This window comes from Drosophila miranda, assembly GCF_003369915.1.
Source record: "Drosophila miranda strain MSH22 chromosome Y unlocalized genomic scaffold, D.miranda_PacBio2.1 Contig_Y1_pilon, whole genome shotgun sequence".
Classification (NCBI taxonomy): domain Eukaryota; kingdom Metazoa; phylum Arthropoda; class Insecta; order Diptera; family Drosophilidae; genus Drosophila; species Drosophila miranda.
In genome coordinates this window covers 10,738,220-10,752,871 of record NW_022881603.1, presented here as the reverse complement: position 1 = coordinate 10,752,871, position 14,652 = coordinate 10,738,220, and the positions used below count along the sequence as shown (strand labels likewise).

General features: G+C 46.1%; 1 long non-coding RNA gene across 1 annotated transcript; it reads right to left on the bottom strand.

The window, feature by feature from the left end:
• Positions 1-7,709: 7,709 nt before the first annotated feature.
• LOC117192085 lies at positions 7,710-9,025 on the bottom strand. The gene is made up of 2 exons (XR_004474196.1): positions 8,506-9,025; positions 7,710-8,444 (listed from the first exon to the last, which is right to left on the bottom strand). It is a non-coding gene; the product is annotated as an uncharacterized LOC117192085 (long non-coding RNA).
• Between the last annotated feature and the right edge of the window lie 5,627 nt (positions 9,026-14,652).

Here is a 14,652-nt window from a genome sequence, read left to right as displayed (position 1 = left end):
AGCTACTTTCGAAAGGATGTTTTCCCATACGTAAATGGTGTTCCAATGAACCCGCTGCTTTGGAAGGCGTATCGGAGGCGGATCGCGAAAAGTTCCTTACCTTTCATGACGGGACTGAAGTAACCAAGGCGCTTGGTCTAGTTTGGGATCCCACCACGGACAATCTTCTGTTTAGCTTCGCTCACGTCGGAACCGCTGCAGGCCCAATATCGAAGCGTTCGGTCCTGTCTACACTAGCTAGGTTCTACGATCCTCTAGGGCTCATCTCTCCCATCATCACAAAAGCTAAAATATTTATGCAGTCGCTATGGAACGAAAGCCTAAAGTTGAATTGGGACGAAAGCCTGCCCCAGGATCTACATACGAGTTGGATTGAGCTGACTTCGCAGTTGTCGATGGTTAAAAACTTTAAGTTTCCACGTTACGTGCTTCGGCAGCAAGCCAGATTAGAAATGCACGCGTTTTGTGATGCGAGCCAAGCAGCATATGGCGCCTGTGTATACATGCGTTCGGAAGCTCTTGGCATTGTGCAAAGTCATCTCTTATGCTCTAAATCCAGAGTCGCGCCCTTGAAAAGTATGACTATCCCCAAGCTTGAGCTGTCCACTGCCCTCGTATTAGCCGAACTAGTGTCCACCATAGTTAAGGGATTATCAGCTCCATGCCAAATACATTGCTGGTCGGATTCGTCCATAGCCCTTGCCTGGATTCGAGAATCACCATTGAATTTTAATATATTTGTTTCTAATCGAGTTCAGCGGATTCAGGAGCTCACCGCTGGAATGACTTGGCATCACGTGCCCACAAAGTTGAATCCTGCCGACATCATATCACGTGGAGCCACGCCCGCTGAACTAATGGATAGCAGCCTTTGGATCTCTGGACCACCATTCTTGCGTCTTGAGAGCTCAGAGTGGCCTGCAGGCTTGCAATTGCCGACCGATGTACCAGAACGTCGTCATGCAGCATTGGTTGTTTCAAACGAAAGGGATGTATCGTACGATTGCAAATTTCAAAACTCATTCGGATCCATGCAGCGCGTCTTTGCTTACATATATCGATTCTACATTCTCAAGGACAAAGGCATAGCGCGGTCGAAGGGTCAACTTACCGTAATCGACATCAAAAATGGTACGCATTTCCTCATAAGGGCAATACAGCAGCAACAATTTTCGGAAGAGATAAGGGCCCTCGCCAGCAAACAGGCCCTACCCCCAAAAAGCACGATGGCCTCACTGAATCCATTTCTGGATAGCTTTGGATTGCTGCGTGTTGGAGGCCGCCTCCAAAATGCCGAATTGGACTACGACGCGAAGCACCCGATCCTGCTTCCTAAGGGACATCCTGTCACTGTCTCTATTATTATCTTCTTTCACGAAAGGTTTCTCCACGCAGGAGCTCAAGGATTGCTCGGACTGCTTCGGCAAAAATTCTGGCCTATTGGTGGACGCAAATATGTTGCGGGAATCATTCGCAAATGTGTTAGATGCTTTCGTTTGAAGCCAGTGCTGAGGGAACATATCATGGGAAACTTGCCTGCGGATCGCGTAAGGACTAATCCAGCATTCCACACAACGGGCGTTGATTTTTGCGGACCCTTTTATCACAAGTCGGAAGTCAGAAGCAGGCCTCCTATCAAATGTTACATCGCTGTCTTCGTATGCTTTAGCACCAAAGCAACTCATTTGGAAGTCGTTCGGGATCTATCTACAGAATCCTTTCTGGCAGCATTAAGGCGTTTTATAAGTCTACGTCCCAAACCTCGAATCATCTGGTCAGACAACGCTACAAATTTTGTAGGAGCAAAAAATGAGCTTTTGGAGCTTCGGCAAATGTTCCTCAGCGATCCTCATACGTCGGCTGTGTCACATCTCTGCGTTTCTAGTGGAATCGACTGGAAATTCATCCCCCCTCGTTCACCTCATTTTGGGGGTTTGTGGGGGGCGGCTGTTAAAGCAGCTAAATATCATTTTCATCGCATCGTCGGGACCTACATTTTTACTCTTGATGAAATTCAGACCTTGGCTTGTGAAATCTCTGCTTTGTTAAATTCCCGTCCGCTTTATGCAATTACAGAAAGTCCCGATGATCTAGATGTGCTCACGCCAAACCACTTTCTCAATGGAGCCCCGAAAGCTGCATTCGACGAGCCAGATGTGGCGCATCTCCGGGTCAACCTACTTAGTCGATGGCAGCGGCTGTGTCAAATGAAGCAGGCGTTTTGGAGAAAATGGAGCACGGCGTATCTTTCGATTCTTCAGGAGCGGAGCAAATGGCGGTCATCGTCTCCAAACATCAAGCTAGGAGCGCTCGTCATGATCAAGGAGGAAACGCTGCCACCATTAAGGTGGCCGCTTGGCCGCATTGAGAGCGTCATCCCAGGAAAAGATGGAACCATCAGAGTAGCCGTCATCCGCACTCAAAAAGGCCTTTTCAAGAGGGCCGTTGGAAAAATAGCGGTTCTGCCCCTTCAGGATGGATCTGTAGTGAATGTTCGGAGCAGAACCCAGCCGATTAGCTGCTTGCCAAATAGCACCTAATTCTTCGGCCCTCAGCCGCTTATTTTGTTTGTTACTTATGTCTATGTCGCTCATTTGTTTGCTTGCCCTGCTAAACGCTCTCTGCCAGCTCGATCTTCGCTATCTCCGCTTTGCGTCTGCCTACCGACGTCGGCCGAGCGAAGCTGCGCTTAGCGATCGGAGCGGCAATGTAAGGGGCAGGCAAGCCACACTTGCAATTTGGATGTCACGCAATAAAGAACATATCGTCATTTTATTTCTGCGCCGAGTTTTATTTAATTCGAAATAATTAGTCGGCCGATTGGGGATAAAAAACATTATCTCCACAGGTATATTAGATTTGTGGTAAAAGTGGATGTGTGTAACGTCCAGAAGGAATCGTTTCCGACCCCATAAAGTATATATATTCTTGATCAGCATCAATAGCCGAGTCGATTGAGCCCTGTCTGTCTGTCCGTCTGTCCGTCCGTCCGTCTGTCCGTCTGTCCGTCCCCTTCAGCGCCTAGTGCTCAAAGACTATAAGAGCTAGAGCAACGATGTTTTGGATCCAGACTTCTGTGATATGGCACTGCTACAAAAATATTTCAAAACTTCGCCCCGCCCACTTCCGCCCCCACAACGGACAAAAATCTGTGGCATCCACAATTTTAAAGATATAAAAAAACCAAAAACGTAGAATTGTATATAATAACTATATCTTTAAGACTGCGGAATCTGAATTGGATCGTATTATTATTATAGCCAGCATCAAGAAAACAATTTCATTTTTTGTCGCCCTGTCTCTCTCTAACACACACGAAGTATAGGCGGCTTTGCTTAGAGTAAAACATTAGCGCCTAGATCTCAGAGACTACAAAAGCTAGAGCAACCAAATTTGGTATCCACACTCCTAATATATCGGACCGAGACGAGTTTGTTTCAAAATTTCGCCACACCCCCTTCCGCCCCGCAAAAGACGAAAATCTAGGGATATTCAAAAATCTCAGAGACTATTAAAGCTAGAGTAACCAAATTTGGTATCCGCACTCCTGTTAGATCTTACTATAAAACGTGTATCTTAAAATTTCGCCCCACCCCCTTCCGCCCACACAAAGAACGAAAATCTGTTGCATCCACAATATTGCACATTCGAGAAAACTAAAAACGCAGAATCATAGATAATGATCATATCTATCAGATTGCTGAATCTGGATCAGATCAGATCATTTTTATAGCCAATAGGAACAAATCAATTTGCAGTGGCTACGCAGCGCCCGACGTGACGCTCAGACTGATTTTCTGTCTCTCTCGCACGCACTCTTTGTCGTGTCGTTTAATATTAGCGGCGTCTGCCGGAGGAGAGCCATACTGACTTAGTATCGGGTATAACCGTAGAGTTGCTGTGTCCGCAGCAACTCACAACGTTCCACCTCGTTTATATCTTATTTTTGTTATATTTATACCCGATACTCAAAATGAGTATTGGGGTATATTAGATTTGTGGTAAAAGTGGATGTGTGTAACGTCCAAAAGGAATCGTTTCCGACTCCATAAAGTATATATATTCTTGATCAGCATCAATAGCCGAGTCGATTGAGCCATGTCTGTCTGTCCGTCTGACCGTCTGTCCGTCCGTCCGTCTGTCCGTCTGTCCGACCCCTTCAGCGCCTAGTGCTCAAAGACTACTACACTGCTACAAGAATATTTCAAAACTTTGCCCCGCCCACTTCCGCCCCCACAAAGGGCGAAAGTCTGTGGCATCCACAATTTCGACGATACGAGAACACTAAAAACGCAGAATCGTAGAAGATGACTATATCTTCTAGAGTGCAAAATCTGAACCAGATCGTATAATTATTATAGCCAGAATCAAGAAAACAATTTCATTTTTTCTCGCCCTGTCTCTCTCTAACACACACGTAGCATAGGCGGCTTTGCTTAGAGTAAAACATTAGCGCCTAGATCTCAGAGACTATAAAAGCTAGAGCAACCAAATTTGGTATCCACACTCCTGATATATCGGACCGAGACGAGTTTATTTCAAAATTTCGCCACAGCCCCTTCCGCCCCCGCAAAGGATGAAAATCTGGGGATATTCACAAATCTCAGAGACTATTAAGGCTAGAGTAACCAAATTTGGTAGTCGCACTCCTGTTAGATCTCACTATAAAACGTATATCTCAAAATTTCAAAATTTTCGGTTTGCATAGCTCAAACCATTACAAATCCAGCTAGCACATCTGTGTTAACGAGGCAGCAATCTAGACTCGTACCAATCCCAAGAGCAGATAGCTTATCAAATTTGGCCGAAACGAGAAGTGAAGAGCTAAGTGCGAGCGAGAACCCGTCCATCGTCGAGATGAGCCAGACGTCTGCCGAAATTGCAGCCGCTGTCAAGGCTATACAGAACGAGCTGTTAACTCAGTTGACAGAACAAATGGCGAATCTCATTCAAACCAATGTAGAAGCTCACATAAATAATATGGAGCAGCAAAGACAAACGCCAAATCCAAATACTAGCAGGAATACTTCTTTGGAGCAGCTACTAGGAATCAATGGGCAGCAACCAGATCCGGGGTTACCTCCGCGTGCTACCAGCGCCCGATCGGTAGGTTCTGAATTGGCCCAAAGACCAGACAAAGTGGCCTTAATGTCGAACTGGAAATTAAGATTTTCAGGAACCACCGATACAATAGGAATCGATAGCTTTATCTATAGAGTTGAGGCCCTTACTCATCAGACCTTAGAGGGAAATTTCTCACTTCTGTGTGGTAATGCGAATTCGCTAATTGATGGCAAGGCATCTGATTTCTTTTGGCGATATCACAAGTCGGTAGGAGTAGTTCGTTGGCAGGAGCTTTGTGCTGCGTTGAGGAAGCAATTCCGAGACTCCAGAACGGATGTGGATATCCGCCAAATGATAAGGGATAGAAAACAGAGGGAAAAAGAAACGTTCGAAAGTTTCTACGATGCCATCCTAAAGCTAACTGATAGACTCGACCAGCCTCTTAATGAGAAGACGCTGATTGAAATTGTGAGGCGTAATTTACGTCCGGAAATTCAGCATGAAATTCTCAACATACGGGTAGATTCGATGGAAACCTTGAGGGATATATGCAGGAAAAGGGAATGCTTTTTAGAAGAAGTCCGTAAGAATCATGGTTATCAGAAACCATCGGTCTTTAAGAAGCAGATATCAGAGCTCTGGGAGGAAGCGAACATCGATGATGCCGTAGAATTTTCTGAAGGAGAGGTAGAGGATGAGATAGGCGCTTTTGCTCTCGTATGCTGGAATTGGAGGAAGGAGGGGCATAGGTATCAAGACTGCGCGGAAAAAAGGAAAATTGTTTGCTATGGATGCGGTATTCCTAATGCCTATAAACCTTCATGTGCGCGATGCCAAAAAAACGCGCAAAGGAGCACTGCAGCATCTCGTCCACTGACCAGTGTTCCCAACCGGCAAGCGGCGACAAAGGAGTGAGGATATATAGCAGTGGTGGGGAGCGGGAAATGACACACTCCCTTTCGGCTGGTCAGCCAGAGTATTTTTGTCATACTAAGCTGGAAAGATTAGGAAGATTGGGTTTCCGAGCTTTGGCGACAAAGCAAATACAAGTTCTCGCAGCAGTCGGCGGTTAAAAAAATTCTGGGAGTCAGTAAAGTACATAAATAGCATTAGAAGAAACAAAGGGGACAAACGCCCTTATGCTGAAGTTGGTCTTCTGGATAATAAGCGAGTGGGTTTGCTCGATACAGGAGCTGCTCTGACTTGCATCGGAGGGAAACTGGCCAAAGAATATATTATCAGCAGGAGGCCGTTTAAAAAGGTGCTGTCCAAGGCATGCACCGCTGATGGAAGTCATCAAAAAATAATTGGTAAATTTAGGACTAGTATAGAGTATAAAGGTATAAGTAAAGAATTAGATATATACATAATCCCTTCGTTAAGTCAGGATGTTTATTTAGGAATTGATTTTTGGATGTCGTTCGATCTTTTGCCCCCACCCTTAGAGGTGGCGGAAATATCAGCCGCCACAGAGCAGCACGTTCTGACAGACATTCAGGAATTGAAATTGCAGGGAATGGTCCAACGTTTTCCATCATTTGCGACATCGGGTCTCGGGAAAACTTCGGTGTTGTCACACTCAATAGACACTGGAAACGCGAAGCCCGTTAAGCAGCGTCATTTTCCAGTTTCCCCGGCAATTGAGAAGTTATTGTACACTGAGATTGACAGGATGCTTCAACTAGGAGTGATTGAAGAATCTAAGAGTCCTTGGTCCTCGCCAGTAGTACTTGTCCGGAAACCGGGAAAAGTCAGAGTTTGTTTGGACAGCAGAAAAGTGAATGAGGTTACGGAAAAAGATGCGTACCCCCTTTCCCAAATAGATGGCATTCTCAGCCGTTTACCGAAGGCAGTGTTCATAAGTAGTCTCGACCTGAAGGATGCATATTGGCAGATCCCCTTGGATCCGGCATCTAGGTGTAAAACTGCATTCACGGTTCCAGGGAGGCCCTTGTATCATTATAAAGTCATGCCGTTTGGTCTCTGTAATGCCTCTCAAACCATGACACGCTTAATGGATAAAGTCATTCCTGCGTCGCTTAGAAACGAAGTCTTCGTTTATTTGGACGACTTATTGCTGGTGTCAGATACGTTTGAGAGACATTTACTCGTTTTGGACACCGTGGCCTCGCGGATTCGGGAAGCTGGCTTGACCTTAAATATCGAGAAAAGTAAATGCTGTGTGCGCTCTGTGAGATACCTAGGGCATATAATAGGAGAGGGTGGTATTCGCACTGACCCCGAAAAAGTCTCGGCTATTTCGGATTTTCCATTGCCGACGTCGTTGAAAGCGTTGAGAAGCTTTCTGGGATTGGCAGGGTGGTATCGAAAGTTCATAAACAACTTTGCGTCTGTATCCGCCCTGTTGATGCCAACAGAAGGCAAGGAAGCTTTTGAGCGGTTAAAGGGCATGCTTTGCAGTGCTCCGGTCTTGCAAAGTCCGGACTTCAGCAAACCATTTTTTATACATTGCGACGCCAGTAAAAGCGGGGTAGGCGGAGTCCTGGTACAGAAGTCGGTCGAAGGGGAAGAACTGCCGATAGCCTTTGTTTCGAAGAAGCTTAACAAAACCCAAAGAAACTATACGGTTACAGAGCAGGAATGTCTCGCTGCTCTGGTGAGCATAAAAAGATTCAGAGCCTATGTAGAGGGTCAGGAGTTCACTGTAATTACGGATCACGCCTCGCTGAAATGGCTCATGTCTCAAAGTGATTTGAATTCGAGGTTAGCGAGATGGGCTTTAAAACTGCAAGGTTTCCGGTTCAGTATCCAACACAGAAGAGGGAAGCTGAATGTTGTTCCGGATGCCTTGTCCAGGGTCCCATATGACCAAGTGGCTGCAGTGGATTTCAGCAATGGCTTGCTGGTGGACATTGAGTCAGCTCATTTCAAATCGGGAGAATATTTGGAACTGATGGAGGGAATTAAGAGCAATATGGCTCAACTCCCCGACCTTAAAATAGTTGATTCTCTGATCTATCGGCGATCCGAGCATGTAAAAGGAGACATCCTTAACGACGCGTTTGCTTGGAAGTTGTGGGTACCCAGGGGGATGGTCAAAGAAGTGCTTAAGAGAGCACACGATGATCCGCTGGCTTCCCATGGTGGAGTCCACAAGACACTCGAGCGGATTCGGCGTTATTATTTCTGGCCCGGACTCATCAATGACGTAAAAGACTACGGGGCAGCCTGCGAGCAATGTAAAATGTCAAAAGCTCCAAACGCTCCGTTACGTCCACCGATGGGAAAAGCGGCCGAGTCGCAAAAGTTCTTCCAGCGTCTCTATATTGATTTCTTAGGTCCGTATCCTAAGTCTCGCAGTGGAAATATAGAAATTTTTATTGTCCTGGACCATTATTCGAAATTTGTTTTCCTCAAGGCTGTAAAAAAATTAAATGCGGATGTTGTGCTGAGGTATTTAGAGGAGGAGTTATTCCATACTTTCGGAGTTCCAGAGGGAATTGTATCTGACAACGGATCGCAATTTCGATCCGAGAAGTTTCAAGGCCTGCTCAGAAGGCATCGAATAACGCACACGCTAACAGCTGTCCACGCTCCCCAAGCCAATGCTTCGGAGCGAGTCAACCGTTCGGTCATCGCTGCCATTCGGTCGTATATTCGCAGTGACCAGAAAGACTGGGATGAGAGTCTTAGCAAAATATGCTGTGCGTTGAGGTCGGCGGTTCACTCAGGGTTAGGATCCACGCCCTACTATATGGTTTTCGGCCAGCAGATGGTGTCTTCAGGCGCAACGTATTCTTTGCTGAGGAAATTGGGGATGTTAGAGGACAAGGCAGCGACCTTCACACGTGAGGATTCATTGGATATCGTCAGAAAGAGAGCGTGTGAAGTGATGCGGAAGCAATGGGAGCGAAATCGACGGCATTATGACCTGAGGGCACAGGAAGTATCGTACCAGGTGGGGCAGGAAGTGCTACGGCGAAATTTTAAACAAAGCAATTTTCAAGCTGGCTACAACGCTAAGCTAGGGCCAATGTTTCTTAAGGCGCGAGTTAGACGGAAAGTGGGGAACTCGATTTATGAGCTGGAAGATCTGCAAGGAAAGCTCATCGGAAGGTACCACGGGAAGGATATCCGGCAAGTGTAGCTACAAGCCAGTCAGCCTTGTGGATTCCTCAAGGCAGGCAATATCCCTAAGTCTGACTTTGGCAGGGGGATTTTGTAAGAGGCTTGTAGCTGAGGGCGTAAACTAAATTGACCGCCAACGACTTTGTATGGGCAGCCATAGTCTCGCTGCTACAGGGGGATTTGGAGTCAGGGGCTCTTAAACGGTGCTCTGAAAGGTTGGCTCCCTCTGGGGGTGAGTTAACGCTGATGGCAGGTGAAGAGAAAGAGGAGAAAGCGATGACATTCGAACGTCATCCAGCGGATCCGACCGGTCTCATAGTGGATGGGAGCGTGTCCATCTTCCTTTTGGAATTTGGATGTCGAGCGACCAACATCGCCCCGAACAGGCTCAGCAAAAATCATTAATGAAAAAGTTCCAAAGTCAAGAAAAGAATATTGTCAAAGCGCGAGTGGTATCCAGCAGCATCAAAGCAAAAGTCGCGGGACTACGATAACTGAAGCTAGGTGGTCGGCCACTGGGGCCAAGATTGACGGGTAAGAGGAACAAAAAGTGGGATACCACAGATCTTTCGGGGCCGAATACGTTAGACGGTTCTTTCTCCCTGCACTAGATTTGGCGCCTAGCAATTTGGGCTGGCGAAGCAGCGGCGCTCCAAGCAGCTGATCCGTCGCAGCACAGAGCGAGGGATCAGAGACGCAGAAAAAATTCAGAGAGGCTCGACCTTCGCGGGCAGCCGGATCGACGTCGGTGAGGCGGCGGCCACAAAGCGGGACGGCCGATAACCCGCGATAGCGGAAAGTTCAGCACCGGCGAAATACGAACGGAGAAAAAGGAGGAAAATAGCGCAAATCCTACCTAAACGTGCCGTATACAGTTAACAAGGCCCAATTAAGATCCGCAGTACATAGGGAAGGAAAGAGTTAGTGTGTTGTTGGAGTTCAATACTCAGAGCTGCAAGGGTAATGCCCCAAAAAAATAAAGAGGGCGAGCGGAGCCAAAGGTGATGCGTGCATAGGCAGAGAGTGAAAGCGGGGGAGAGAGAGAACTCGCAAGCAGCAAAGGCAGAGCCCAATAGGAGAGCGAGCGAGCTATAAAAACGCTCGCCAGCAACGGAGCCGAAGGGGGCTGGCGATAAGCCGAGTGAAGTAACATAAGTTAACATAAGAGTAAGCAGAATAGTACCGAGCAGCAGAACAGCTATTTAAGTTTACATACATATACATAAACGAGGTGGAACGTTGTGAGTTGCTGCGGACACCGCAACTCTACAGTTATACCCGATACTAAGTCAGTACGGCTCTCCTCCGGCAGACGCCGCTAATATTAAACGACACGACAAAGAGTGCGTGCGAGAGAGACAGAAAATCAGTCTGAGCGTGACGTCGGGTGCTGCGAGGCCAGTGCAAATTGATTTGTTCCTTTTGGCTATAAAAATGATCTGATCTGATCCAGATTCAGCAATCTGATATATATGATCATTATCTATGATTCTGCGTTTTTAGTTTTCTCGTATCCTCAATATTGTGGATGCAACAGATTTTCGTCTTTTGTGGGGGCGGAAGGGGTGGGACGAAATTTTAAGATACACGTTTTATAGTAAGATCTAACAGGAGTGCGGATACCAAATTTGGTTACTCTAGCTTTAATAGTCTCTGAGATTTTTGAATATCCCCAGATTTTCGTCCTTTGCGGGGGCGGAAGGGGTGTGGCGAAATTTTGAAACAAACTCGTCTCGGTCCGATATATTAGGAGTGTGGATACTAAATTTGGTTGCTCTAGCTTTTGTAGTCTCTGAGATCTAGGCGCTAATGTTTTACTCTAAGCAAAGCCGCCTATGCTACGTGTGTGTTAGAGAGAGAAAGGGCGAGAAAAAATGAAATTGTTTTCTTGATGCTGGCTATAATAATAATACGATCCAATTCAGATTCCGCAGTCTTAAAGATATGGTCATTCTCTACAATTCTACGTTTTTGGTTTTCTCATATCTTTAAAATTGTGGATGCCACAGATTTTCGTTCTTTGTGGGGGCGGAAGTGGGCGGGGCGAAGTTTTGAAATATTTTTGTATTAGTGACATATCACAGAAGTCTGAATCCAAAACATCGTTGCTCTAGCACTTATAGTCTTTGAGCACTAGGCGCTGAAGGGGACGGACAGACGGACAGACGGACGGACGGACAGACGGACAGACAGACAGGGCTCAATCGACTCGGCTATTGATGCTGATCAAGAATATATATACTTTATGGGGTCGGAAACGATTCCTTCTGGACGTTACACACATCCACTTTTACCACAAATCTAATATACCCCAATACTCATTTTGAGTATCGGGTATAAAAAGAGCCGCTACATCTCAGAGAGCTGGCAATCTTCATCAAAACTGCTGACTTAAACTTTTGACCCCTTTTTTCTTCATCATGTTATAAAGTAATTTCAGTTTATTTTCTAAAACAGTTAAGTAATTTTCCTCTTTTTTTTATATACCGACCTGTTGTAAGAGGCTTGTAGCTGAGGGCGTAAACTAAATTGACCGCCAACGGCTTTGTATGGGCAGCCATAGTCTCGCTGCTACAGGGGGTTTTGGAGTCAGGGGCTCTTAAACGGTGCTCTGAAAGGTTGGCTCCCTCTGGGGTGAATTAACGCTGATGGCAGGTGAAGAGAAAGAGGAGAAAGCGATGACATTCGAACGTCATCCAGCGGATCCGACCGGTCTCATAGTGGATGGGAGCGTGTCCATCTTCCTTTTGGAATTTGGATGTCGAGCGACCAACATCGCCCCGAACAGGCTCAGCAAAAATCATTAATGAAAAAGTTCCAAAGTCAAGAAAAGAATATTGTCAAAGCGCGAGTGGTATCCAGCAGCAGCAAAGCAAAAGTCGCGGGACTACGATAACTGAAGCTAGGTGGTCGGCCACTGGGGCCAAGATTGACGGGTAAGAGGAACAAAAAGTGGGATACCACAGATCTTTCGGGGCCGAATACGTTAGACGGTTCTTTCTCCCTGCACTAGATTTGGCGCCTAGCAATTTGGGCTGGCGAAGCAGCGGCGCTCCAAGCAGCTGATCCGTCGCAGCACAGAGCGAGGGATCAGAGACGCAGAAAAAATTCAGAGAGGCTCGACCTTCGCGGGCAGCCGGATCGACGTCGGTGAGGCGGCGGCCACAAAGCGGGACGGTCGATAATCCGCGATAGCGGAAAGTTCAGCACCGGCGAAATACGAACGGAGAAAAAGGAGGAAAATAGCGCAAATCCTACCTAAACGTGCCGTATACAGTTAACAAGGCCCAATTAAGATCCGCAGTACATAGGGAAGGAAAGAGTTAGTGTGTTGTTGGAGTTCAATACTCAGAGCTGCAAGGGTAATGCCCCAAAAAAATAAAGAGGGCGAGCGGAGCCAAAGGTGATGCGTGCATAGGCAGAGAGTGAAAGCGGGGAGAGAGAGAACTCGCAAGCAGCAAAGGCAGAGCCCAATAGGAGAGCGAGCGAGCTATAAAAACGCTCGCCAGCAACGGAGCCGAAGGGGGCTGGCGATAAGCCGAGTGAAGTAACATAAGTTAACATAAGAGTAAGCAGAATAGTACCGAGCAGCAGAACAGCTATTTAAGTTTACATACATATACATAAACGAGGTGGAACGTTGTGAGTTGCTGCGGACACCGCAACTCTACAGTTATACCCGATACTAAGTCAGTATGGCTCTCCTCCGGCAGACGCCGCTAATATTAAACGACACGACAAGGAGTGCGTGCGAGAGAGACAGAAAATCAGTCTGAGCGTGACGTCGGGTGCTGCGAGGCCAGTGCAAATTGATTTGTTCCTTTTGGCTATAAAAATGATCTGATCTGATCCAGATTCAGCAATCTGATATATATGATCATTATCTATGATTCTGCGTTTTTAGTTTTCTCGTATCCTCAATATTGTGGATGCAACAGATTTTCGTTTTTTGTGGGGGCGGAAGAGGGTGGGGCGAAATTTTAAGATACACGTTTTATAGTAAGATCTAACAGGAGGGGGGATACCAAATTTGGTTACTCTAGCTTTAATAGTCTCTGAGATTTTTGAATATCCCCAGATTTTCGTCCTTTGCGGGGCGGAAGGGGGTGTGGCGAAATTTTGAAACAAACTCGTCTCGGTCCGATATATTAGGAGTGTGGATACTAAATTTGGTTGCTCTAGCTTTTGTAGTCTCTGAGATCTAGGCGCTAATGTTTTACTCTAAGCAAAGCCGCCTATGCTACGTGTGTGTTAGAGAGAGACAGGGCGAGAAAAAATGAAATTGTTTTCTTGATGCTGGCTATAATAATAATACGATCCAATTCAGATTCCGCAGTCTTAAAGATATGGTCATTCTCTACAATTCTACGTTTTTGGTTTTCTCATATCTTTAAAATTGTGGATGCCACAGATTTTCGTCCTTTGTGGGGGCGGAAGTGGGCGGGGCGAAGTTTTGAAATATTTTTGTATTAGTGACATATCACAGAAGTCTGAATCCAAAACATCGTTGCTCTAGCACTTATAGTCTTTGAGCACTAGGCGCTGAAGGGGACGGACAGACGGACAGACGGACGGACGGACAGACGGACAGACAGACAGGGCTCAATCGACTCGGCTATTGATGCTGATCAAGAGTATATATACTTTATGGGGTCGGAAACGATTCCTTCTGGACGTTACGCACATCCACTTTTATCACAAATCTAATATACCCCAATACTCATTTTGAGTATCGGTATAATTAAGAAGATCTTGATTTTTGGCGCCCAACGTGGGGCCACCTTGTGTTGTACATCGGATTGACTCCGATTAATTAATACCAGGAGGACTCACACATTACATTGACCACAATTGTTTTCTTTCCCATCTGTCTTATTTACAACCTTGTATTGGCTGAGTGAATAGCGTAGGGTAGCTGTCCGTAAAGTTTACGCTGGTTAGCGTATAGCTTTGATGGAAAATATCTGTTTTCTGCGAGCATGGAACCATGACAAAAACTTGGAATGCAGGCAAATTAGCCTCAGAGGCGATAACCTGTCCAGTGAGATGTGGGTTCGAGCGGGATTTCTATATTTTCAACAAGTGAAGGGACGACTGGGATAGAATGCATAGGAATTCAGAATGGGTCGGCTGCGAGCAGTTGCCTTCTGACCACATTTACCTAGCGATAGTTTTCACTTAACTTTATCTTTTATTTGTTTTGATGTTTTTGTTGAAAAGCCATTCTGACGATTGGAAATCAAGTTGATTCAACCTTAGGGGTGAATCTCTGACCACGGCAGATGGACTGGAACGGAAACATGGCAGTTCTTCTATTTGTTTGTGATCGAGAAATTGAGTCGAGTAGGAAACAAGGAGAGTTTTTTTGTCATGACATGCCTCCTGTCCACGATTCATTTGTGTTGGTCAGTTTCATAAATTTGCTATTAGACGTTACCAAAAAAAGCGGACAATTGGTGTGCAGCTTCTGCAGGGAGCTATTGGGAGTCGGGAGATCAT